The sequence below is a fragment of the Phoca vitulina genome, unplaced genomic scaffold, assembly GCF_004348235.1.
Source record: "Phoca vitulina isolate PV1807 unplaced genomic scaffold, GSC_HSeal_1.0 scaffold27, whole genome shotgun sequence".
Classification (NCBI taxonomy): domain Eukaryota; kingdom Metazoa; phylum Chordata; class Mammalia; order Carnivora; family Phocidae; genus Phoca; species Phoca vitulina.
Window position 1 is genome coordinate 21,830,528 of NW_022589730.1, and position 23,922 is coordinate 21,854,449.

General features: G+C 38.0%; 1 protein-coding gene across 3 annotated transcripts in view; it reads right to left on the reverse strand.

The window, feature by feature from the left end:
* Positions 1-23,922, reverse strand: part of DCC (DCC netrin 1 receptor) — a 1,149,203-nt gene that overhangs the window by 809,401 nt on the left and 315,880 nt on the right. The window lies entirely within an intron of this gene.

The window sequence follows — 23,922 nt, forward strand, 5'->3', positions numbered from 1 at the left end:
TTTTACTTTTGCTAAAATGTGCTCAGGAATGCAAACGCAACCAATCATTAACCTTTATCTGACTCAGAAAAGATGATACAATAAAGAAGTCTGAAGCAAAATGAATTATCCAATCATTATTCATTCTATCTTCACCTCCATTATTATGTATATACAAGTGACTGAGTAAACTTTTCCCCACAGTTAACAAAATCTTTCTAGCAAAGTGATACCAAGGAAATCAGCAAGTATATGCCAACTGAAACAAGACAGCAAGTTGTTTTTATATTTCCTAATTTATATTTTCCATTTCCTGTATCAAATCCAGACTCCTCTGCCTTTTTCTCACAGTGAAGAGCCACACTGTATTTATTCGGTCCCTACAACATGCTAGGCATTGTGCGTGAGATAGAAGGTGACAAAGAAGCACACCATCCCTACTTTCACTCAGCTTATAGGAACACAAACGACACATATTACAAGCATTCTTTGGAATCTGATACATCAATTTATCTGACCTCATTCTATGACTCCACACCTTTGTACTCATCGCCTATGAATTCTTTCATGCCTCTCCATTTACCCAAAGTTTCTCCACATTTTTTGAAGGCTACCCAAAATGGAAAGTCTTCCATAAAATTTTCAATGAATCCAGGTGCTTTCAATAATCTTCTGCTTCCTTGAATTTCTATAGCAAATTAGCACTTAATTACAAACTATCTTGTTTCTTTTTCAAATGGCTTCAAGTGATTTAGTCATACTGCCCCAAACAGATGGCAATTTCTTTGAGGTTCAGGCTCCTCCCCAGTGCTTCGAATGTACTCAATAAAAGCTTGCCAATTGATGGCTAATAAAGATAAAGCGGTGCTTCGATGTCCTTGGCCAAAACTCTGTGCATGTGAATCTGGACTAATAAGGCTAGTTTCTGAATTAATATTCCGGGTGCCTAAGGCTGAGCCTAATTTGAATTAAAATTTACATAAATTATTTTAATCAAAATAAATGCACAGCGCCTTAATCTTTTCTGTACTTAGGATTTATTGGAGAGATTAATAAGTTACTGTTGCTTAGTGTAGAAGCTGAACAATTGGAATGTTAAATATTCCATATTTTTTCATAACTATACAAAAGAGCTAATGTTATTTGCAGCATTCTTGAGATAGAATACCTGAAACAGCCTAAAGTCTTGGAAATAATTTTGGCTTTAGAGTCATACAGACTTGGATAAGACACATTGTAATATCTGGCACATTACAGTCACTCCAAGCTTTCCTTTTCTCCCCCATATGATGAGGATACAACCGTTTGCTTTTCAGCACTAGCTGTGCCTACACCACTTCTACTCTTTTCGGTATTTTTCTAAAGAAATATTGAAATTATATTGTTTTACCCATGGGGAAAATTTATTGTCAATTGTCCAACATATCAAAATTAAAAAAAAAAGTCACCGAATATTTTCAAAAACTTCGTTATTACAAAGGTCCCTTGGATGGTCACATCTGACCGTGCAATCAAGGAAATGGTTAGAAGTTACACCCATGGTTTCCTCAAATTTCAGTGGATCATGAAACAGCCTTGAGTCAAAAAGACCCTTACAAGGCAGAAAAGCTAAGAAAAAGGAATGGCCAAAGATAAATGAAGAGTCATGAAAATGAAAGCACTGTTCTCTGGATTTGTGTTCTCTTGTTTGTTTGAGTGCAATAATCTTTTGAGGGCAATAATCTGTTGCTACTCTGGATTGACAGGCTTTACTTGAATGGTCACATGTGTCTGTGTCCCATACACAATACCTATAGATTCTTGATTTCTAAAGACATTTAGATTCTAGTTGCCACTGCCAATTCCCATGAAACACTTGAGTAACAATATTTGGCTTTGAATTTTAGAATTATTTTTGTTTTGTTTTGTTTTATTCTGCTTGCTAATAGCCCATAGTATCAAGAAAATAGTCTTAGGATGCATATCTAACTTGTGTGTATATACATTACCTAAATTTATTTGCAAAAATATCCACATACTTTAAAAGTATTTAGCTAATATCCTAAGAGAAATTCAGGCTGTCTCCATATTGCTTGAGCAAATTGGACTACATTGAAGTCTTTTTATAATCAATATTTACAATAGATTTGGGCAGTAGATTCATTTATAGAGTAAAAACTGCTGAGCTGAGGGTAAGGAGACATGGGTCTCAATCTGAATTAATTATAGTCTGAGTCTAAGAAGTCTAAGAATTTCTTCCTGAAAGAAGGAAGATCATGGCCAAGCTAGAGTAGAACCACCACAGGAAAGAATCTTGGAAGAAAATTACACAGAAGGGCAAGATGATTTATGTTCTGGGTATGACAAGAATGGCACTGAGTCAGATTCCACAGATTAGCCCAAACTTTCATGTTCTCAGGGGGAAATTATAGAGAAAGATTAAAAAACTGGCAAAAAAATATGATCAAGGAAAGTTCTCAATAAGGAAGATTAGTGCTAGGGCCTCAGCCCCAAACAGTGGTTGATTTTTCTTCAATCCTTCAATCCTCTTAATTCCACCTCAGAGAGACTTATGGCATTCTTAGAATTATGTGCAAAGGAGCTCATGGATCATACCGAACTTACTTGTTCTACTCAAGAAACTCTGGTACAGTTGACAGAAAATAGGAAAGGCTGCCCTGTGGTGATAACTTGCCAATCTAAAGGGGCTCTAGATCTTATGGATTCTGATAGGATTCTCCTTTGAGATCTTAACTGGGTGTTTCTGGGTTTGGGGCACTGTTCTTGGAAATGTGGGCTGACAAAGTAGAGGAGACATTAACTCCATCCTGAAGAACTATTTGAAAAAACTCACTCCTCCTGTGTGGTTCTCCTTTACTACTCACACAGAACACTTCACTTCTGACACTGCTGGTCACCGATATATGGAGGTTTTTTCCACACCAAACAATTCTCTGTGATCCTAGCTGGGTGGCCTACAGTTTAACCCACTTCTGACACTATCTACATGAACAGAACATCAGATTCCCACGGGTTAAGGATTCAATCCCATAAGACTGCACCTCCCCCCGCCCCCTTTCCCCTACCTTCGGACCTCAATCTTAAATCCAGATTGTTATCTGTGCTTCTGACTGACTGGCTATAAATTAGAGGTTTCCATGACTCCCTCCTCAGGGAGGGAGGATTAATTTGCTAGAATGGCTCACAGAACTCAGGAAAACAGTTTATTTATTAGATTGCCAGTTTATTATAAAAGGATGTAACTCAGTAATAGTCACATGGAACAGATATATAGGGCAAAGTTTGTGGAAAGGGGGTGTAGAGCTTCCATTGTCTCTCTGAGCCACTCTCCCAGCACCTCCACATATCCACCAACTCTAGATGCTCTCTGAACACCATCCTTCTTGGATTTTTATGGAGCTGCATCCAGGTAGGTATGATCAATCATTGACTCCACTCCTAGCTCCTCTCCTCTTTTTATTTTTTATTTTTTTTAAATATATATATTTATTTATTTATTTGACAGAGAGAGACACAGCAAGAGAGGGAACACAAGCAGGGGGAGTGGAAGAAGGAGAAGCAGGCTTCCCACGGAGCAGAGAGCCCGATGTGGGGCTCGATCCCAGGACCCTGGGATCATGACCTGAGCCGAAGGCAGACGCTTAACAACTGAGCCACCCAGGTGCCCCTCCTCTCCTCTTTTTAAAGAATGGTGGGGGGTAGAGCTGAAAATCCCAAGCTTCTAATCATGACTTGGTCTTTCTGTGACCAGCCCCCATCCAGGAGCCCACCAAGAGTTGCCTCATTAGAACAAAGGGTTTTCCTATCTCCCAGGAAATTCCAAGGGATTTAGGAACTCTGTGTCAGGAATTGGGGTCAAAGAACAAATATTAAAACAAAAGATACTCCTACTATTCCCATCACTTAGAAAATCATAAGGGTTTTAGAAAGTCTGTGCCACAAACCAGGGAAATAGACCAAAACATACATTTTCTATGATCTCACAACGTCTCACTTGGACTACCCAAACATTGTTAGCTACTACTCTATTTTCTCCATAAGGAAAGGGAATTGATCAGTATACCAAAATAGGGAAATCTGTTTAAAGCTCAGACTTGACATGTTATGAGTAGTTGTACAGAGTGAGGCCAGGATAAAAGAGATTCTGGTAAGATATGTAAAACTTCCTTATTAAGCTTCAGTCCAAATAGCCATGGTGAGATGTAGTCAGTTAGTGGAAAAACCTAACTGGGAATAAGGGCATGACTCATAGGAAGGAAGTAAATGAAGAGATTAGCACCCAATGCCATCATGTTCAGAAAGAAGTGAAGGAGAAGCCTCAGAAGTAAAACTCCTAAGATTTGAGAAGTAGCTAACTGAATGCATTGGTAGTGCTGAGCACAAAGACATCCTGAGTGAGGGCACAGCGGCCTGGCCTGTGTCCCTGTGGATTAAGGCAAGATTTTCTCCAGTGTTCATGCTGATATAGATGCTCTTAGTTGGCCCTTGAGGAGAAGGCTTGGATTGTGTCTGCTTCCATAACTGCAGCTTTCTAACATGAGTCACTTTGTGCTGTTACTAGTTATCCATGTGCATCTCTTATTTTTTTTTTTCCTCAAAGGGGGAGGACTTTATGAGTATGAGTGTAGGAATCTTTTCCAATTTACCTTGGAATTCCTTCCACCTTACCCAATCACGATTTGAAAATAGTGCCTGAAAAAGAAATATTTAATAAATGAAGGGCAGAGAAAGGAAGAGAGGGAGGTGAGATCATAGAGGAAGCAAACACTATTATTCCAGGAGTGCCCTAGCTTCTCTTTCAGAGTCAGCTAAAGATTCTCTCAGAAGGAAAGTTCCACTTGAGTCTGCTCCTCTTTCCAACTTACATCATCCAATATATGTGGCATTGACTGTTCCATGAAGGGCTTATCCTTTTATTCAGCAAATATTTATTGGGCTCATTCTGTGTTCCAGGCATATCTCTATACACTGGTCATAATTAATAAACATGAGAGATGAGGTACCTGCTCTCTTGAAGCTTACATTCTAATGGAAGAAGAAAAATATCAATCAATCAATCAATCAATCAATCAAGAAAAAAAATAGCAAAGCTCTGCAGAAAATTAACATAAGGTGGTATGAGAGAAGGTGACTTGGGATCAGGGAAGGCCTCTCTCTTCAGGATGTAGGACAAGGGCATTCCAAATGGAGAGAACAGACACTGCTAAAGCCCTAAGGCAAGAACAGTTTTGAGGTGTTCAAAAAGGACATCCGAAACAGGACAATATGGCTGGAGAGTAGTAAAGAATGTAGAGAGTAGAATGATGCATTAGCAGAGTAAGGGGGAATAGTTTACAATGAGTTTAAAAGACCATTTGAGGCATTTGGATTTTATTCCAAGCTTACAACAGGAAAAGGCACAATAAATTATGTTTTTAACAATTAGTGTGAAGAGATTGTAAGGGAAAGATAGAGTCAAAGACACCAATTACTGATCATTTCAGTAGACCACGGGAGAGATGGTAGTGGCATGGACGAGGTGGTAGTAGTGTGTAGAGGCAGGAAGCAATGCAGGCTAAATTTTCAATGTCATGCTTCTAGGACTTGCCAGTGGCTGGGATGCAGAGATGGAGAAGAGAGGAAGCAGGAGTGTTCTAATTGTTTGTTTGTTTGTTTGTTTGCTTGCTTGTTTGATTGGAGCTACTCACTGATAGTAGTGTCTGTTTACAGATATGAGTTAGCGGAAGATTAAATTTGAGAGGGAAAATCAAGCGTTTTCCATTTGGTTAAGTTAAATCTGATATACCTTTAAAACCAGTAGATAGATGTTAATTAGCTAGCTGCTATCAATATAACAAAAGGTGTGTTTCAGAACTAGAGAGAAAACCTATTTAGAGGCACTGAAAGGGATTTTAAAAAGAAAAAAAAAGTCCATTTTAGACTGTGGGGGGTCAAAGTGACCGTCATCCCACCCACTGCAACCCATACCACATTGTACCAACAGTATCCTTTAAAAAAAATATATCAATAAACCAAATTTAATGGGTCAAGGTAAAATGATGAATTCTAAATATTTACTGGAGACCAAAGAAGTCCTGGTATTTATCCTCAGAGAATGAGATTTTAAAAAAGAAAGGAAAAAAAATTAAGCATGGAATAAATAGTAAGCTACTACCTTAAAGCTATCTGCATATTTAATTATTTAATTCTTAGAGGATATGGGCATGTTCAACTCTACTGGGTCAGAACATACAGAAAATATTAAGTCTTAATTGAACTAAATTGAATAAGTGTCAAAATGTGTCTTCAGAACTTAAACAAATTTTTATCTACATAACACAAAAACAAAAAGAAATGGAAGCACACATCTGCTCATTAGTACTTTGAGAAGCAGGCTAATACTGACTGGTAGCTGGTAGTAACAGTAGCTGTAAATTTTAGGAAAATAAGATTTAAAATTTTTGAAATAAATATTCACTTTGCACAAAAACATAATAAATTCACTTAGATTATGATTTGTGTCATTAGTAGTTTAAGCAGATTAGCCACCTGCACACTTAAAGGCCTTTTTCAAAGTTCTTGTTCTTAGGGTTTTTTTTTTTTTTTTTTCCCTGAATAGTTTAAGTGCTTTGGAATTTATGTAAACAGTAAACCCTGCTCAGCCTGTCTCACGTCTTCACCCAAAGCGTAGCTTCAACTAGCACCAGCCAGATGGATGAGTTTGCCCAATCACTACAAGGGACAGTTGGAACACCCATCTTGACTGATGTTATGCAAAATGTCAGAGACTTTTGAATCTCATCTTGGCAAGACATGATGGAAACTTTCCAAATCCAAAGATTGTAGAGAGCTGTACAATCACTACATAAAGGGACTGATGTGTTGCATATTGAATTCAGGCAATGATTACATATAATTGTATCATTACCATCATTACCTAAAGTGAGATTAATGGAAGCAACTATTCAGAAAAACAAGAAAGAAATTAGCTTTGAAGTAGCATAATGAAAGATTTTAAATGTGGGAAGAATTCAGTCACATTTTAAAATTACTGGTTGTGATTCCATCAAACTCACTAACCCCAAATCTTATTCACTGCTTCAATGCATGTGCTTTATTTCATTTGGCCACACGATGATTAAAAAAGGCCAGATATCTGTGGAATATAAGCTCATAGCAAAGCTAATAAACCACACTGTCCAAATGTTTAGTTTAATAAATGGGCAGAGGGAGTTAGAAGAAAAGTATTAACAAAGCAAATAAATGAAGTGTTTCTTTCTTTCTTTCTTTTCTTTCTTTCTTTCTTTCTTTCTTTCTTTCTTTCTTTCTTTCTTTAGCACCATCAAAATCAACACATCAGTGGTATAATCTCTGTTAGAAGCAAAGCAACATGGTATGGATCAGGACCATATATGTTTCATATCAAGTTGGGGGTTAGAGATTCCTAACATCCAAAATAAGTTAACAGCCCAATTTTATTCAAATGAATTCATATTATCTACATATAAGAATTCCACCGGTTGTTTTTTCCACTAGGGGCTGTGTGAATGTTCCAACTGTAAATGTATAAGACAAAGACTTCTCCGAGTTCCTGACTAGGGGAGGAAGATGTTTTGAACCATGGGTTCTACAAAGGAATGGTGCTGGGATTCTAAACTAGAGGGGTCTTGACATCTAGAAATGCACTTTCCTCCCCTTCCTGAAACCAACAGGGTTTTTTTTGAGAATCTCCAATGCTCTTAGAGGATTATGCATAAGCTCAGCAGCCTGGGACCTGGGAATGAATCCGAACACTTAGTTCCATATCTAAACTTAAATTTGGACATAGACCATGGTTTAGAAATCATTGCAGTACAGACATTTGTCAGTTGAGTTCAATCAGTATGTCAATTAATATTAAGTCATATGCATATACTATTTAAATTGCAATATTCATAATTTATATGGTGGGTTTCTTTGCATCACCTTTGTATTCACTCTGGAAACTCCAAAGAATAAAAAGCTGTACATCTGCGAGTCTAGAAAAACAGTATTTATAGTGTTATAATATTTAAAGTGAATAACAATTGGTTACCCTTTATATGATGTAGCACTTTACATATTTTAAGTCTTTGTTTTATATCTGTCCTTTACAAAAGCTTAAGAGATAGAATACCCAAGCATCATCACCTCCTTGTACAGAGAAGGTATAAAACAGAAAGGAGCTGAAGGTGAAACAGATAAAGACTTAAAATCATTTCTTCCTACTCCTAGCTCAGAACTCTTATCAAAGACAGCACTGTCACTTACAACCACATGGGATTAAGAACCAGCTCCAGTGATGAAATTCATCCACATTCAGCCACATCCCGTACACCTACATGGTCTGAACTACTATTACCTCCTTCTAGGCAACTGCAATAAGTCTCTTACTAGTCTCCTGTTTCTACCCTTTCCTATTCTCATCATTTTTGTAGCCTACAGCAAGGTTGATTCTTCTAGATTGGTATGGTGATCATGGCCCCTCTCGACTTAAAAACCTTCAATGACTTAGCACTTGTTCTTAGAAAGACTAAAACCCTTAACATGGCCTACTTTCTCTAGATCTCTATTCAAATGTCAACTTTTCCTTCTAGCTGCTCTCCATAAACTAGTAACTCTTCTCTCAGCTCCCCCACCACCACTCTCTGTCCCCCTCACCTGCTTAGTTTTCTTCATAATATTTCCCACATGACATATTCTCTATTTATGAATTTAGCTGTTAATTATCTGTTTTCTTAGAGATTAATCAGTTTTGTTCACTTCTATATCCCCAGAATAGCACCTCATAACAGATGCTCGGTGTTTATTGAAAAAATAAATGCATAAATTCTGTCTTAGTCCATTTGTGCTGCTATAACAAAATACCACAGACTGGGTGACTTGTAAACAACAGAAATTTACTTCCTACAGTTCTGGGGGGAGGCTGGAAATCTGAGAACAGACTGCCAACATGGTCAAGTTCTGGTTAAAACCCTCTTCCAAGTTGTTAGACTGCTGACCTCTTGCTGTGTCCTCACACTGTGGAAGGGGGTAAGGAGCTCTTTTATAAGAGCAGGAGCCCCTTTCATGAGGGCTTCGCCCTCATGACATTAGCATCTCCCAAAGGCTTCTACCTCCTAATACGACCATGTTGAGCATTAGGATTTCAACATGTGAATTTGGAGGGACACAATCATTCAGACTACCTAAAGCAATTCCCTGCAATGTCCTGCATGATCTAGCTCTTGCTTACTTACCTTCCAGCCTCAACTCCCACAGCATATCCTCTTGCCCATGGTTCTCCAAGGCTAACTATCTTCCTTCATGTTCCTTGAATACACCAGGATTCCTCCTATCCCACTGTCTTGTTCCTGAGCTTGGGATGCATTTGCCTCCAAATCCTTTAATTAATATTTATTTCTCCTGCTAGATTATATGTTTTGTCATAGCAGGATTTCTTGTTGTTGCTCTGCTCACTGTTGTGTCATCAGTAACTGGTCTATAGAGTGAATGTCACTTTGATACGATGTTTCTATTCATTTATATCTAAATAGGTAAAGCTTTCTATTGAATTAAAAGCCATTTCACATTGACTGGTTCATATTTGGAAGTGCCTTGGTGAGTAAATTGGGTAGTTAGGTAGTCCATAAACTGCCACAAATGGGACCCCATTAGCAAATTGCCCTCTCTTTTTGCGCAGCTAGTAATGGCAAGTTTGGTATGGCTTTCACAAAATTAAGTGCTTTTAGTGCAAATTAAGTTACCAGATTTTCAAAGCTTCTAGTATAAACCATATTGAAAACATTGATTAACTCCCTAGATTTAAGTGAGATATATTTAGCCTTGAAATATTTAAAGTATATAATTACAGTGTTTTCTTAGAAGATAAAGGACCCTATTTACAAACTGTGAAAGTTAAATGTTCACATTTTCAGCTACAAAAAAAAAGAGGCACTTAATCCCACATTCTGTTTTGAAGGGAACAGTCCTCTCACATTGTCTGTTCCTCACATTGTCCATTGCTGAACAAGAAGACTGAAAATAAAACTTGATTCTAATTCAACCCAGTAGTGCATTCACCGTAGACGCCCCTGACAGTCCCTGAACTAAGTCAGAATTAGCACCAATCCTCAATATTTATATATGCTGACAAAGGACCAATCAGAAAGTCTCCTTGCTTTAAAGAGGCAGAGAGAGAGAGAAAGAGAGAGAGAGAGGGGCAAACCAAGAAACAGACTCCTAACTATAAAGAACAAACTGATGGTTACCAGAGGGGATGTAGGTGGGGGGATGGGGAAAATAGGAGATAGGAATTAAGGAGTGCACCTGTTGTGATGAGCACGGGGTGATGTGTGGCAGTGTTCAATCACTAAATTGTACACCTGAAACTAATATTACACTGTACATTAACTAACTGGAATTTAAATAAAAACTGAACAAAAAAGAAGAGGCAACAAAGCATGATTTCTCCCCCAAATAAGTGAATAAATAATAGAGTTTCTACTTCTGAGAAGTTTTGCCTAACACAAAATTCTCCTATTGAAAGAATTTCCCTGATGACATGGAAATTAACTGGCAAGTTTGGATTCTGAAATAGTTGGTATATGTATAAAGTGGTTCTCAGGATTCAGATAGTAAAGATTGATGGCAAGAGGAGTAGGGAGTAATGAAAAGAAAATAGCTTTAGGGTCAAACTGACCTGGAGTTGACATTCAGTTCTCTTATTTGCTCACTGTGAGTTTAGGAAATACCATTTAACTTGTCTAGACCTCAGAGTCTTCTTTGTACAATGGGACTAACAGAATATTTAAATCATACTGTGGGAGGGGATATGTTCCAAGACCCCCAGTGGATGCCTGAAACCATGGATAGTACTGAACCCTACATATACTATGTTTTTTCCCATATATGCACACTTTGATAAAGTTTAATTTATAAATTAGGCACAGTAAGAGATTAACAACACTAGATAATAATAAAATAGAGCAATTATAACAATATACTGTAGTAAGTTATGTGAATGTTGTCTCTCTCAAAATATCTTACTGTATTGTACTCAGCCTTCTTTTCATGATGATGTGAGATGATAAAATGCCTACATGATGAGATGAAGTGAGGTGAATGACATAAGCACTATGATGTAGCATTAGACAACTATTAACCTTCTCATTGTCAGGAGGATCTGCTTCCAGACCATAGCTGACTGCGGGTAACTGAACCCAGAGAAAGCAAAACCATGGATAATGGGGGACTACTGTATAGATTGAGGGAATAATCTAAAGTCTGACAAAAAGTAAGTACTTAGTGAATATCAATCCTCACTCCCATCCCCAGCCCCTACAGTAATTTATTAATGGACTCTTGGGAGATTACTGTAGACACTATAATTGGGAGAGTGAAGAACTAACCAGTATTTTTTTTTCCTGTGTTTTATCTATAGAATTCATCTAACAGTGTTCTCCTTCATGTTATGTGTACTAGGAAAAAGGCTAAAGCTATAGAATGTATCTGCTAGATTTAGATTTATGATAAAATATATATGGTATACTTAGGAAGGCCAGTGTACTGAGAATAGATTTTTTTCTTTTTTTCTTTTAGGAATATCAAAGACAGGGAATATGAGCTTGGCCACTCATACCATGAAAGCACGGACGGCAGCTACCTAAATGATATGATTTGTGAGTCTGCCCACTCATTCATTCAACATTTATGAAGTTCTTACTATGTGCAAGGCACTGTGTTGTTCCATGGGGATAATGTGAGTAAACAGCTATGTCCCTTTTCTTGATGGAACATTGAGTCTCGTGATGGAGAAAGGTGGTGATCTCCATTAAAGTATTAAATAAAACTGTTTAATATATGACTAAAACCTGAGATAAGCCCACTTAAGGGAGGAAGTTAAGGAGCTGAGAGAATATATGATGAATGAATCCCATGTGGATAAAGAAGTCCAGGAGGAATCCCTATGCAACAGTGTTTTGTATTGATGGATAAATATCCTGAGAAAGCCAGTAAAGGTCACTTGTCTTCCCTCTCTGGGAAACTGCTCATCATTCAAAACACAGCTCCTTGAAGCCTCATGACTCCCCCAGGCCTAGCTGGTTCCTGCCACCTCGGTACCCCCAAAACTCTCTCCTTATGCTCTGCTTCGAGGTTTCCCACAATGTAATTATCTGTGTATATCTCTCCCCAAATGTATGGAGAGGCCAGAATGCTGTCTCATTTCCTGTAACATCAGTGTCCGGTACCTAAGCACACACTGGGCACCCAGGAAATGTTTCAAGAATGAACTGACCCATCTCTGACTCTTTTTTGATGCCTGATACTTCCAGGAAACCCATTTGTTTTAATTAAGAGTTAAGGTTTTTGAAGAGAAGTTTTTCTTTTTCTTTTTGACAGTGGTGGAATTCTGAGCAATTTTCCTTGATTAGATGACTTTATATTCTAGCTACAGTTTTGTTTAAACAAGATATGAGGATTTTCTGAAAAGTCTATTCAAATGCAACACATTAGAAACTAACACCTCTATTCAAGTACCTGGTGACATGAACTTTAATAACCTAAAAGGAACCAAGGGGAATAGGAACATGGACAACAAAGTTTTGATCCAGTGGAGTAAACCTACCATACAATCTTGTAGAAATAACCAAGCAAGACTTACAGATTCTTTATAGAAATGATTAAACTGTAACTGCCAGGAAGTTCCATAAGGCTAAGTGGTACTTTGTCATGCAATAATAATTCTGTTTAGTTCAGCAAAAATGCAAGGAAATGCAGAGAACTTCCCTCCTGCGGTGGTTTCTGCATTTCTGCTAGATCAGAGATCCACACTATGTGCCCTGCTTCTCTCATAGTATTCTGTTACCTAGCAACCAACATGTCTAGGCATTACAAGCATGGGGCTTCTATGAATATACACCCTCACTCTCCTTTAACAATAGATAGGAGGAAATGCAGTGGGGAAAACAGCTATAAATCATCATCAACAACAAAAAAAGATACCTTCTAAAAGTTTGCTTGAGAATGAGGACACTCAAAAATGTAATGCTTATTGGCATGCCATTTAAATATCTTCCTCAGTGTTTGCAGGAGGGCATACTTCCTTGTTTCTGGAGTCTATTTTAATATCTAAAACTCAAAACAGAAAACATAACAATAGTAGGATTAGGATAATTATAAATTCCTTCATACAGCATTCAATAAACGTTGTGTGTGTGTGTATGTGTGTTTGTAGCAGATTTCCTTTGATTTCATTTCCATAAATGACATTCATTTAAGACAAATTGTTATGCCCTGTGGGAAAAATAATATTTCAAAGCTTTATTCCTTGTAGACTGTCAAACTTTTCAACTGACCTTATACTCCTGGGTTGGTACGGCTGTTTCAATTAAAAATTGAGAAAGAATAGAAGATGCAGTGAAGCAGGTAACAGCCAAAGCTCAAGTATGGAAGTAAGGTTGTTGCAGTCGGAAATGGAGAGGAATAAGGGACTCCAACACCAGCTGGCAGATTTAACAATGGGATCATTGATGAAAGAATGGGCCAAAGGATAGGGGGAATAAAAGAAGAGGAAAGAAATAAAGTGTGAGAGCCACGGGGTGGAAGCAGAAGGAAGGGGTAATGAAGGCAGCAAGCAGAACTGGTTTCCTAGTGAAAAGGTTAATTAAATCTTTCGTGGCATGGAGTTCTTAAAGAACTACTTTTTTGACTATGTGTGTATATATTCATGTGTGTTCTTTGTAAAACACAGAGATGATAATGATTCTCTCCTAACATCCTTTCACACTGATGCTTGAGCACATTTTTTTTAAAAGGACAATAATTTTTTTAAAGCTTCTTTCATGTTGAATGGAAAGAAATTTAACACTACTGACCTGCAAATAAATTCTAGGAGCCAGAGTCTGTTCTCTTTTCACTGTTCTGCTTTATTTCCTCCAAAATTTAAAACTGGCAATGAGAAAGCAAACCTTCTATCTCTATTAAAATGAATGGCAAAATGAATGAACTCTTACAAACAATAGAAGGGACAAGACCCACAGAGCTTGAGAGCTTCAGTAATACTCCCAAGAACACAAGACTGATTTCTAAGCTGAAGAAATGATTATAGATCATCCCAGGAGGATGCCAACCAATAAGATGGCAGCAGTGTTATTTGTGTGTTTCTTCACGTTAATCTTGCCATACTGTCACAGAGATTCCAGCAGCCTGGGGCAGGTTGTGGGTGGAGTTTCTGATGTCAGTCTAAAGGGCAAATGCTGATCAGTATAATCAGGAACACACAGTCCATTCAAGGCATGACGTGGTGTTTCCATCACTGTTACTCTTTTATGTCTGTCCGTGTAGTTTGTAAACACTTACATGGGAAGGTAATGCATACAGTAAATACCTTCCTTTTGTTTGTTCCGTGTTTAGCCTGAGTCTTGGCTTTAAAAAGCATTTGATGTATTTGTTTTCAGAATCCTGGGTTATTCTGGCTCCTGAAATAATTGCGGTTGATCAGGCTACAAGTTGTAGGAGAAAAAGTATTAATATATTTGCTCAACAAGAAGCCAGCCTTCCTAGACCCTCCTGTGCTTAAATAGAATCCTTTCATGTGGAAAATCAAAAACAACAGAGTGCAGCAGTTTCTTGAGAAAGGCATTTTTTTTTCTTTTCCATTTTGTCAAAAAGCAAATGAGAGAGAGAGAGAGAGAAACAGAGAGTCTGTCATAGACATTTCATCCTGCCCTCAAGTCTTATGAGAACTCACCAATGGTTTCATCTCTAAAGAAGGCATTTCATCCTTTACCAACGAGAGAGGAGTTCAGTTTGGCAAAATTGTGCAGGATGGATGTCTTTACAAATTGAACCAAAATAACAACAACAACAATAAAAATAACAACAGGAACAACAATAAGAACAGCCTCAGAACCAGGGATAGCAGGACAATGTGACATAGCATCTGCTACAACAACATTTATCAATGTGTGGTTCAAGAAGATTCTTCCAAGTACTTTGAGCCTCACTCAGCACAGGCTCAAGAATAGGCATTATAAGTCTTTACTTCCTCTTATTTAATGTATGCACACGTACTCTCCCATAATTATAGGGCAAAGATGGTTTCAGCATTAATGAATCAGCTTTAGTGATACTAATATATGTTAGTTGGTTGAAAGGATGGGCAATATTTGTGATTAAAGAATGTATTCAAAGACAAAAAAATTAAAACCCTGGTGTTAAGAATTAAAGAAACTTGTCTAAGAATTGAAGTCCATTCCATAAATTAAATACATGATGTCATGTCTATCACAGAATGGTGGCTGAACTTATTTGCTATTAAATTTCACTGCTTTTTAGAGCTCTTTGGGCTACATTAAAAACCTATTAGAGGATATATTATGTTCATGTTTCTATATTAAGTGCTTGGGGAAAAACAAAGATATCAAAAATGCTTCCTTTACCCTCAAGGCATCTATAATCTAGTTAAGAAGATAAAATTTATACCCCAAAATGACTTCAATTCAAGGCAGAAGGAAATCAACCTCTAGAAAAAGATCATTGAGTGACAAAATAGGTCAGTTTCTACCTCCTGAGCTGTGTGAATTAAGGCCCAACAGCTCCTAAAAGAAAACAAACTGAAGAGGAAAACAAAAGAAAAGAAAAGAAAAAAGAAAAAAAGGAAAGAAAAGAGAAAAGAAAAGAAAAAACAACAACAACAAAAAATCAACCTGCCACAGCATCTAACATTAAACTTGGGAGAGGGCCATGGCAGGTCTACTTTGACTCTGTTTCTAGATGCCCAGCACAGAAATAAGACTTGCAGAGAAAGACTTGGCCTCAGTTCAGTCATCTGTAAAATGCACTGAAAAATCTCCCACAAACCCATCTCCTAGCAGCAAGTTCTGGTTTGTGAAAATTTTCTCAGCTACAAGTTGGGCACTTAGGGTACAAATCATTTACACATATATAATGATTAGTAGAGGACAAAATTTAACATATTATGGGATAAAGTGTTGTCTGATTTGCTATTACCCATAGTAGTTATCCTAAATATAGTAGTGGACACCACTTCTTGAGCACTTACTATACGAGGCATGACTTACTGAGTGTCTAACTCAATTTATCTAACTCAGTTTAATCTTCTCAAAACTCTATGAGGTAATTATAACTATTACCACTTACAGTCACTCTTAATGCTTAGACCTGAGAACTTAATGTTTATGGGTAACAGAGTTGGGATTTGAATCTCTTTCTGCCTCTGACTATGAAAAGGCATCCTGTTGTTAACCACCCACCTAGACTACTTCTGCTAACCATTCCATTCCTGGACCTAGCAAGACTTAGGTATCTAACTTGTTCTGATAAACAATAAGAGTTAAAAAAGGAAAATGTGTGAATTAAAAATAAAGAACATATCATAGGACTTTCTAGAGTTGAAAAATCTTTAAAAGCTACTGAACATCCTCATTTTACAGATAATTAAACTAAGGTCAAAAAAGGGTAAGTCATTTGTTAAAGGTTACCCACCTACATAGTCAAAACTAGATACGGTCCACAAGCTGTTTGATTCCTACTCTAGTCCTTTTACTCTTTCCGTACTTTAACATAGTAAAAATGCTGAGGAAAGACTATGGTTCACTGAATATGCTAATTATCTAAAAGGTTAAACAGAACACTCTGTGTCAACCTTTATTACTGAAAACCTGAAAATATCAGTTGGATTTCCTGCTTTAGTAAACATAATGGAAGAACAAAATATATGTCTTGGCTTCAATATGCTAGAGTGGAGAGGGGTACTGAAGTAGGACTCAATTGGGTTCTACTCTCAACTAGTTATTTATTACTCCAATGTGTAGATTGTTACATAAAGTCTTCCCACTGAATCACAGCTCTGGGTGTTCACCCTCTTGTATGGTGCCTCTGGCATCAACTCTGGACTTGGTCATGTGATTTGCTTAGGCCAATGGCATATCAGCAAGTGTGACACCTTGCACAGCTGTGGTAGTAATGTGAAAGGGCACATTCTAATCTCCTTGAGCATGAAAGATAGAAGAGAGATGCCCAGCCAGTTCGGCCATTGTAGCTGAGCTCAGTTCTCAGTGGTGGAGCCCAGAACCTAATGGATGCACCAGCAGCTATGAATAAGATTAATAACCTAAGGTAGAAGAATTTGCCCCATCGAGGTCTACCCACTTTCAAGAGGAGAGTGTGTCCTCTTGCATGTCCTGAGTCGCCAGTGAAAGATGAACAATGAGATCCAAACCCAGCCATAGCTTTTATCCATCCATTCCTTTCTACCCCATCAGAGGGTATATCCCATGTTTCAAAAAGGGCCCTCCTTCCTCTATCCTTTGAGGATGAGCTAGACTTAGTGACTCACTTCCAAAAACTAGAGTTTGGAAAGAGAAAATTAGTACTTAACAGGGAAGAAACTCTGCAAACACTACCTTATTATCTAAGTGATGAAAGTTAACATCATCAATGACAAGTCATATGGATTCACGTACCTTCCTACAGGAGGTTATAGGAAAGGCACTTCATCTCTATGGCATTCTTTAGAAAACCTAACACATAACACATAAGATAAACATCAGACAATCCCAAATTACAAGGCATTCTACAAAACCCCTGACTAGGGCTCCTCAAAACTGCCGAAGTCATGAAAAATTTAAAAAAAAACTGAGAAACTATTACTGACCAGAGAATACCAAGGAGAAGAACACATAACAACTGAATAGAACGTGGACTCAAGATTGAATTTTAAACAGGGAGAGGACAATAATGAAAAAAAAAAGTCTGTTGAAATCCAAATTAAATTTGCAGTTTAGCTTAAAAAATGGGAGAGACAAAGCAGGAAAAAACATGAAATGGAAAAAAGACAGTCTCTTCAATAAATGGTGCTGGGAAAATTGGACAGCCACATGCAGAAGAATGAAACTCGACCATTCTCTAACACCATACACAAAGATAAACTCAGAATGGATGAAAGACCTCAATATGAGACAGGAATCTATCAAAATCCTAGAGGAGAACATAGGCAGTAACCTCTTTGACATCAGCCACAGCAACTTCTTTCAAGATACATCTCCAAAAGCTAGTGAAACAAAAGCAAAAATGAACTTTTGGGACTTCATCAAGATAAAAAGCTTCTGCACAGCAAAGGAAACAGTCAACAAAACAAAGAGGCAACCCACAGAATGGGAGAAGATATTTGCAAATGACACTACAGATAAAGGGCTGGTATCCAAGATCTATAAAGAACTTCTCAAACTCAACACCCAAAAAACAAATAATCAAGTCAAAAAATGGGCAGAAGACATGAAAAGACACTTCTCTGAAGAAGACATACAAATGGCTAACAGACACATGTAAAATGTTCATCATTAGCCATCAGGGAAATCCAAATCGAAACCACATTGAGATACCACCTTACACCAGTTAGAATGGCAAAAATGGACAGGGCAAGAAATAACAAATGTTGGAGAGGTTGTGGAGAAAGGGGAACCCTCTTACACTGTTGGTGGGAATGCAAGTTGGTACAGCCACTTTGGAAAACAGTGTGGAGATTCCTCAAAAATTTAAAAATAGAGCTACTCTATGACCCAGCAATTGCACTCCTGGGTATTTATCCCAAAGACACAGATGTAGTGAAAAGAAGGGCCATATGCACCCCAATGTTCATAGCAGCAATGTCCACAATAGCCAAACTGTGGAAGGAGCCGAGATGCCCTTCAGCAGATGAATGGATAAGGAAGATGTGGTCCATATATACAATGGAATATTACTCAGCCATCAGAAAGGATGAATACCCAACTTTTACATCAACATGGATGGGACTGGAGGAGATTATGCTAAGTGAAATAAGTCAAGCAGAGAAAGTCAATTATCATATGGTTTCACTTATTTGTGGAACATAAGGAATAGCATGGAGGACATTAGGAGAAGGAAGGGAAAAATGAAGGCGGGGGGGGAATTGGAGGGAGAGATGAACCATGAGAGACTATGGACTCTGAGAAACAAACAGGGTTTTAGAGGGGAGAGAGGAGGGGGGAGGGGGGATTGGTTAGCCCGAGGATGGGTATTAAAGAGGGCACATACTGCATGGAGAACTGGGTGTTATATGAGAACAATGGATCGTGGATCGCCAGATCAAAAATTAATGATGTATTGTATGGTGACTAACATAACATAATAAAATTAAAACACACACACACACACACACACACACACACACACACACAATGGGAGAGACCTATATCATAACAAATATTACTAGCTCCTTCCAACCCACAGGGGAAATTAAAAAAATAATAAAAGGTATTATCTACACAGAGGAAAGCAGTATTTCTGTCCATTATCCACCCTAAGCTGCAAGATTTTACTACATATCTAGACACAAAATGCAGTAAATTCAGTGGAATTGTTACTGAATCTAAGGTCTTCAAACCTAGGGCAAAAAAGTAAAAAAGGAATGGAAGGCAGGAAGGCAGGAAGGGAGGGATTTTGTGGTTGTATCGTCTTGTTCCATATCCCCCTAGACCTATCTTCCATAAAAATTGGAGTACAATTTTTATTTACTGTAAGTTGAAAGATTCAGACAGTTGGATTCTAGTTAATTGAATTTACCTGTTGACATCTATAAGTGACTAGCCTATAAAGGGTATACACATACACACACACACACATACATCACTTTTAATAAAACGATTTTAAATATTCATTTTTAAAGTTATTATTAAATATGTTTAGATCAGTTTTTAGAAGTCACAGATCTTCTGTCTTCCCCCACCCCCAAGGTTTATTTATTTATTTTTATAGAGAGAGTACATGAGTGGGGAGAGGTGGAGAGAGAGAGAGAGGGAGACAAGCAGACTCCTCACTGAGCAGGGAGCCTGACTCAGGGCTCAATCCCAGGACCCTGAGATCATGCCTGAGCTGAAACCAAGAGTTGGACGGACACTTAACCGACTGAGCCACCCAGGTGCCCCAGAAGTCACAAATCTTCTCATATTGATATTCTGTACTAATCCTTTGTTACCCTGAAGCATAAACTTAATTGAATTGTAACTTTTCTTTTGCACAGAGGTTAACATAGTTCAGTGGACACTATTCATATTGGTTTATGTAAACTGATTTTGTATGACAACATGGTCTAGGATGGAGATGAGGAGAATCTAAAAATTTATACAGGTCTACATATATAAAAGCTTACACTTTGACAAAAGTGCATCTGGCTTTTTAAATAATCATGAAAATAATAGTAGAAGGCCTCTGCTCTGTGGGGTGTTTACTCCCTTTTGAAGAGTTTAGTTCTGCAAATGTGATGGTAAAAATGTTGGCGGATGATACTGAATCATGCTATTGTGATGGGGGGAAAACGATCCTGATGGAAAATGACATCATCTGTGCCTTTTGATTTTTTTTTTTTAAAGCATATTGGAAAGAGATCAAGAAGTGCCACTTGGTGAATAACATAAAATAGACCCAGCAACATGAGGGAACAGAGACAGACAATCTGGAAGAATGTGCTAATTTCAAATATGTCCCTTTTAGAATTGGTCACACTCTCAGTTATATGGCAAGGGCTCTTCCCTTCAGTGAATATCAGCTTTCAGAGACAGGCATAGTGATCAATTTGCAAAATCAATTATCCTGGATTATAAAGAACTCATGTTTGAGGTCCAAGCATCTATGTTGCTGAAAACCCAACTTTGAATTTAAGGATGGTTATCTTAAGCCTCCCAGCAGGGGTCACTAAGTTAATGATAAATATAAGCTCTATTGTAATATATAGTCACTATTTCCATTAACAACAAGAGATAAAAAATATGTAATGTCAAAGACCCTGCTGGGGAAGTTTGGTTGAAAACACAAAATATTTCTCAGCAGTAATGATAGTATTTCACATAGAGTCAAAATCCAATCGTTGCCCTTTAGTGTAGGTCTGACAGAGAGAGCAACAGTTTACAGCCTACTAGCATTTAGAATTATATACACATGAGTTTGGTGTACTATTCAAATACTATCAGTATATATAGGGAAGAGACCTACTGATGAATAATGAATGATTTTCCAACAATGATTTACTTAAACTTTATATTTAAATAATGCAAACATAACAGAGGCATGGGCACTTCATTTAAGATACATCCTGACTTCGGTTAGGACTTGGCCACTTAAGTCAGTCTTCATCTCCAGGGTGGACATTGGTTACCTTGCTTTGGTACTCCATCCTCATACTTGCTATAGTCCCCAGCCCTGAAATAGTTGTGGGCTTTGACTGGGTGACACTGATATTAGTGACAGTGAAGGGCCGAGATCTTTTACTTGAAAATACAGGTCAGGGCACAGAAGGGCTTGCATGGTCTACCCCTGTTCCCTCTGTTACCTTGAATGGATGCTCCTAGATGCCTGAGGAACATATCAAGCCAAATTCCCTCAGAGCCTCGGGGCTCTTCATTCCTCTGTGGAAGCTCTCTTCCCCCAGACATTTGAGTAGGTGGTCCCTTTACCTCATTTAATTATCTCCCCAATTGTTATTTCTGCAGAGAGGACCTGCCCTTTCTGACCACCAGTCCTAAAGAGCACACATATCACTCTCTATCTCCCTTATCATATTTTTTTCTTCAAAGCACTTTGAACATTCCTGTTATCTTCTGGGTTTATGTATCCTATATGTATCATCTGTCACCTGTCCTCCACCCCCCCCACTAGAAAAATAAGCCCATGGAAGTGGGACTTTTATCTATTTTGTTTTTCTCCTAAATGACCAGCATGAGGAACCATGCCTGGTACAGTAGGAACTCAATTAATATTTCCAAATAAATGAATAAACACACAAATCAATCTATGTACCATGTAGTTCCTACCTTGGAGCACTGCAAAAGACAGATGAGACACAAATCATGACCACAAGGCACTTATATCTACTTGAAGAGATAAGAGTTGAGCACAAAATAATCGGTTGGACTTCTACATCTGATTCAAACCAAACCGACGGGTGCCAGGAAGATGAAGTGTTCGTCACTTACAGAAACATAAGCCTTCAGTAGGAAACTCCCATGAATTGATCAGATACTGGAAATATTAGTTTTAATCAAATCTCCCATTATCTGAGAAGTTCACACACACACAAAAAAGTCATACTCTGCTCCACTGTCAAAGACAGAATTTGAGGCTGAGTAACTCATTGCCTTAAACTCACATGAAATTTCTTAGAGCCTGATGTTCTTCTTACATTTTGATATTTATTCTTTCATCTCTAAATTCATAGCACAGACCAGCACATCAGACACTTTTGAGATGAGAAGTCATTTGTGAACTAACAGCACTTAATTAAATTTTTCTTTTGCCTCTTTTTTCTTTTCCAATTATCACAAAAACATAGATACGAAAATGCCCTTTTTTCCCTTTGTCTCCTGTTCATGAATCATAGCTTTAAAATCTGAAATCTTCTTATTTTTTTAATTCTCCCAAACCTCAAATTAAGCATTTGATCTTGCTTTATTTTGGATATAACTGAAAATAAAACAAGCTTTGGGGGGGGGGGGGCGCTTACTCTTCGAAATTTTCAAACACGTGAGATTACTTGAAACCATGGAGAATTTTACCTGTTTTTCACTCTCTAAACAACCTCTATCCTAATAATAAATATTTAATTAATTCAGATATTCCTGCTTGACTTTCCAGAAAGTTGGCAACCTTATACCTCCCTCCTGCTTTGATAGACTCATTCATTTTTTCCACCCGCTCAGGAGAGAAAAATAGTGGGAAAAACTAAAGAGTTTAAAAAAAAAAAAAAGGACACCCTTTAATGAATGTGTTTAATAGCTGACATGTCTTCTTTCTTTTCGTTGCATGAAACTGGCACATACTCAGCGTGGCATTGTTCACTTTGAAGTGGCTTTCCATTGTTCTTCTAGCAGCCTCTATCAAGGCCCACTGACAGATGACCTATCAGATGCTTCCTCCTTTGTCTTCCAACCTCCTTACCACCCCTAATTTCTTTCTTTCTTTTGCCTTTTTTGTTGTTGTTGTTGTTGTTGAAAAGGCACAATCTGCTCACCCTCTGGCTCTTCCTCCTCCAGGGGTAGCAGTTGGTAAGCCAAGGCCCTCCCAAAGCCAGGGGCTGTTATGCAGAACATGTCTGGATCCCAATTATCCAAGGAGAAGTAGTGCATAAATTAGTAGTGTTTCTAAAGCTGTCAGGGATCAATTGTTCTTATTTCCTGACACTGTCATAGGCAAGAAGGGTGATTCTAAGATGGGCTCTGACACCCCTGTTGCTCTTGAAGACAAAGAGACCCTAAAGTCTCCTGTGAGGTCTGAGCTGGGAAGAGGCTTGCAACTGACTTATAACAGAGATTTAGGAAATCAGATTGAACTGGCTCTGTGGTTGGAAGGCAAGTTTCAGTTCAAAATAGGTAAGACGACATCTATCAGTAAGAACAACAGTTTCATGAATCACCTGCAGCATTAAGCTGAAGCGGCTTGAATGACATTGTAACAGGTATACCCGGCAGGATCTCCGCTAGGGGGTGGGAGCAGGGGAGAACTAACCCCTACAACTATCACCTTCAGCCCTGGGAAGGTAATAGGCTGGAAGGGCTGAACCAGAACTCCTACAGATCTTCCTGGGCACAAACCTTCAGAAGGTCCCTATGTTCATTCAGCTTGATCTTCAGTCTGGACAGGTGTCTGCTCTATTCCAAACTCTATCTTGTGACTGTAATCCTTCTTTTGGTCCCTCACCCCAAATTTGGACACTCAGGTTGTACCTTCCAGTATAGTTGACATAGACCATGAATATAGAATTCAATTATTTTCTTATTAGATGACCCACCATAAAACCAAACACATACCTAAACATGTATCTATACACAATGATTTGAGATATAATTGTAAAGATTTTCCATTAAAATACTTGGGGGGTATCTTTAAAAAATTTTTTTCTTTTACATGTTAGGTCTTCAAATATAAGCATAG